This window comes from Spermophilus citellus (assembly GCF_964194105.1).
Source record: "Spermophilus citellus genome assembly, chromosome: 2".
In the NCBI taxonomy this organism is placed as follows: domain Eukaryota; kingdom Metazoa; phylum Chordata; class Mammalia; order Rodentia; family Sciuridae; genus Spermophilus; species Spermophilus citellus.
This window is the reverse complement of record NC_138183.1, coordinates 193813288-193818139: the sequence shown is the minus strand read 5'-3', so window position 1 is coordinate 193818139 and position 4852 is coordinate 193813288.

Sequence of the window (4852 nt, the reverse complement as noted above, 5' to 3'; positions counted from 1 at the left end):
AAAAGAAGCCTGATCATTCCGACAACTGTATACCATATAAATAACCTCCAAAATGATAGATGGTGCATGCCAAAAGAACTCAACACTAGCAGATCTCTTCTAAAATAATTAGTAAAGATTAAATTGTAAAAAAAAGAAAAGAAACAAACAAAAAACTCTCGAATAAAAACATAAAACTGTCAGAAGAATATGGTGATTATAAGAAGGAGTAATTATGTGTTAATGGACAGGACTAATAAACGGTATCCAACTGGTTTTGCATTTGGTGGGGGAGTGAGAAAACAATGGAACTAGAGAGCAATATGCTTCAAATTAAGGATATATTTAAAAATTCCCACGATTGTAATTAAACACAAAAAGTTATAATTAAAAAGCTATAAAAAATAGTGCCCACATGTTGATGTATTTCTGTTTTTCCAACTAGTTATTGCAGCCATCTTCAACATTTTCCTTAACAAATTATTATGAAGTGTTCCCTGCAGGTGTGCCTTGCCTTGCCAAAGATATCCAGCTCTTAAGCATCTGCTGTCCTAGCACCTTCCCAAAGTAGAGCTGTTATTTGTAGTGCTTACAGTTTGTTTCTCCCAGGGCCATGGAATTCCCTCCCACCAGCACAGAGTGAACTGTTCTGTTGCCTTCTTAAAAGAACCACTAGCTACTGAACAAACCTCCTTTGGAATTTTCAATGCACTAAAACAACTCTGTTTCCCGCAGAAGTGGGCAGCATTGCTCAAGCTACTCTACTGCTCGGTGTAACTGTGTTTCTCAGTGACACTTCTCTTCCTTTGCAAAGTGAAAATGACACTTTTAGTTTTAACTTGTACACAGCTTCTCTTTCTAGGACTTATGTAAGTGGCCAGAGTAGAGTGATATAAAAACACTTCAGAAAAGGTGGTTTTCTACTATGGTTGATTGTGCCCAGGGAATATTATAACTGGTATCTGATGGGTAGTGACTAGGGATGCTTTTAAACAACCCAACCAGGCATAGAACAGCCCTACACAACAAAGTATTACCAGTCTAAAATGTCACTTGTCCCCAGGTTGAGAAAGTGTAACTACTATAACTATGTAGGAGTTTCCTATGCTCTTCCCTGAATTCCTTTTGGCTAAGATTTCCTTCCTTCCTTCCTTCCTTCCTTCCTTCCTTCCTTCCTTCCTTCCTTCCTTCCTTCCTTCCTTCCTCCCTCCCTCCCTCCCTTCTTCCCTCCCTTCTTTCCTTCCTTTGACTCTTTTTTCCCCCCAGTACTAGGGACTAAACCCAGGGGCACTCTACTATGAGCTACATCTCCAGCCCTTGTTATATTTTCATTTTGAGACAGGGTCTTGCCAAATTGTGAAAGGTGACCTTGAAATTGTGATCCTTCTGCTCAGGCTCCTAAATCACTGGGATTACAAGCATGCCCCACTGTGCCCAACAAGGCTTCATTTCTTATTGACTGATTCCCTCTTCCTTTATAATTAGTTCTAATCTCAGAGGCTCATCACATCCTCAAAACAAAGATACACCTCTTGTTGTTGTTACTAGTGATGGAAACCTGGGGTGCTCTGCCACTGAACATTCAACACCCCTAGCTCATTTTATTTTTCATTTTATGACAGGGTCTTCCTAAGTTGCTCAGACTGGCCTCAAACTTGAGATCTTCCTGCCTCAGTCTCCCAATTAGCTGGGATTGCAGGTGTGCACAATCACAACTGGCCAAAGACATATTTTAATGTACCCTGCACACAAAAATATAACCAGTTAGTTATGCTTTATCAATAACACAGGAGTATAGTTATATATTATATTTATATATTAGTTATATATTAGTTATATATTATATTTATGCTTAATATTCTAGTTGAAGGATTTTTGCTAAATATATTCTCTGAAATGAAAAAGAATTATAATTCAGCTAAAAAAAGTGCATTCTACCTTCAATAAGCCTATGTGCTTATTTTTGTCGATAAAAACAATCAATTTAATTTCTATAACTTTTTGTTGGAAAATGATGACATATTTTCAAACTCTTTTTCAACTAAGGTTTCAAAAGTTAGGTTTCAAAAAAATAGAGAGAGTTAATAGGGAAAATTTGTAAAATGATATAGGATAGACTATATATAGATTCTGTATATGACCAGGGAAAATTCTGTTAACATTCAATCAAACACAAAATCAAATATAAAGGGGACATTTAAAAGCATCAACAAAACAGTAAATAATGAGAAAGAAAAATTCTTATATCTTCAAAATGAAGTATTTCAAGTTTATCTGATAGGATGACTTAGACTTGTTTTAAAGAAATCCAGTGGTAATGAAGAGACAGATATACTGGAAGGAGGGATGAAACAAGATTGACATGTTTTGAAGCACAGAAAAGAAATTATGGCTGGTCCCTCCTGCTGCTTAAATTAACTGTTGTCTTGGGCCACCTTGGTTCTAATAAATTCACATGGCAGTGTTGTACTCTTTAGGAAATGAAGAAGTTACCACACACATAGTCATACATGCAAAAAATGATAAAACCTGGTAGGTGACCTGACATTCTAATATTTCAACCCGAAAATAAGTTGTGGTGTCTGAAGTCCACAGCCATGGTCAATGGCTTATGGTGTCAACCAACTGCAAACTCTTTAAAAAGATGCTTATATAAATATATAGCCCATTGCTTAGGACACTACTCATTCCAGAATTAAACTGACAAAGAAATACGAAAGATGAGAATTTAACAATTGTTTCCTGATCAAAATACTGGTGGGGAATATGGACCTATATAAAGGATTCAGAAACAAAGTAAACAATGCTCAATTTTCCCTAAGAACAAAGTGAAATGAGAAGATATTTCTGTAAAACTGGTATTTCCCAATGGCCTGACTAAGATATTGGGGTGTGTGTGTGTTGGGGGGTCCTACAAAATGAATATAAAATCTACCAGAGGCAACAATTTAGAAATCATTAAACACTTTTATATCATCAATAATGTCTTTAGGATCATAAAATCTTGATGTTTTAAATATTTACCAAGAATTTTTGAGATGGCCTCAAACCTCTTCACTTTAAGGAAGCTCTCTCTGTTGTTCTATTGTATCCCAAGTTTAACTGCAACACCTAGGTGTACTAAGAATTCACTCATTTTATTTCCCTGCAAAACAGGGAGGGCTCTGAGTATCAGTTCTTTTGCGACGACTTGCCTGAGTTATGTATTTTCATTTTGAATTGTCTTAGTTTAAACATATATTTTTTCACTTCATAAACACAAAATATGAGACATCAGGTTCAAAAGTCATTGTGTCTAGAAAGAGTTCATCATATAGTTTTCCTTCAATGCTAGTGCATCAAAAATGCAGTGGAGTTTGGAAAAAAAGGACCTATTCAATATTTATACAAAATAGATCTAGTATCCAGTGAGCTACTTGTATTATAAAGGGTTAGAATTTATCCTGCATTGTGGTAAAATCAAGAGAGGAGGATACAAAGGAAAGAGGAAGTTAAAAAGAAAAGAGATAGGAATTAAACAAAATAAATTGCAATACACATCAGCTTTGGAATATTATGGAGTTTAAAACCAGATTTCTGCCACTTACTAGCTGTGTGTGCTTCAATTACGTCATCTGTAAAATTGGAGCAAAAATATCTATTTAAAAACATTATGATAAGGATCAAATGAGGTGGTAATGCAAATTGTTCAGAACAGTACCTGGATTATAGCAAGTGCCCATCAACCTCATTTATTTTTATAATCTCTGTGAATTTTAATACTAGCACTGCTAGCATACTAATTATGAGAAGTTTTCCTAGGAAACAGAAACCCAATGTATTTCATCTATGAAAGGTAAAGATTTTATCCTATCCTTAAAATTATATTACTTTCTGCTATGTTAATGAGGACACAATTATTCAAAAATATGCTTGGATCTTAAATTATTTGTATAAATGAATATATATCCTTTCACAAAGGAGCTTTATTTTTTAATCTAATACTTTTTAAACCTGAGTTTCATTCTTCACTAGAGGTCTTATATTATGAGAAAATTTAAACAGTAATATTTCATGTTATATTTTAAAAAGTCCCAAGTTAGCATATGTACTTGATCTCAGGACAATTTTGTGATCAGTGCCTAGGAATGAATTTTACTGTGACATTTCCATACATGTGTATTTCATGTGCTCATAATGTCCACTCTCTATTCCATCTTCTCTCATTCGCTCTCTCACTCCCCTCCCTGTAGTACCCCTCCCAGTCCCCAAAATGGTCCATCTTCTCCTTTCAGGTTTTTTAAGTTTCTAAGTACAAGAAAAACCATGCAATACTTATCTTTCTGTGTCTGACTTACTGCACTCAACATGACATGACTTTTTCCAGTTCCATCCATAGAATATTAATCTTTGAGACAACAAATTAGTTGATTCATTAAAACATTTTATACTTTGGAGGAGTTAGTATGTCATTCTTATTGGCTTCAGTTTGTACGTATATAGATAGGTATATACCTTCCCTGTCCACAGTGTTTTTGCAAGAATAATTATCTAAGGGCTTACACAATGCTTTATCATTGTTATCATTTATAACATAGATCAAGAAACATTCTTTACGGTGAAGGAAGTATGACAGAGAATTCACTATTTCTATGCTCAAATTCCATACCAGTGAGTCCTGACAGGCTATGAAAATAGACTGTCTCAACCAAAGAGCTAACTAAATAATGAAATTCTGGTATTGATTCACTATTCTGTAAGATGTGACTTATACTTGGAATCAAGAACACTTATATGATGCTGTGTTCTTCACAGCTAGATTTCCAAGGACTTGCTCTTTTCATAAATATTTCCAGTGACATGTGTGGGGAATTTATGCCTCTTAGACCCCAAT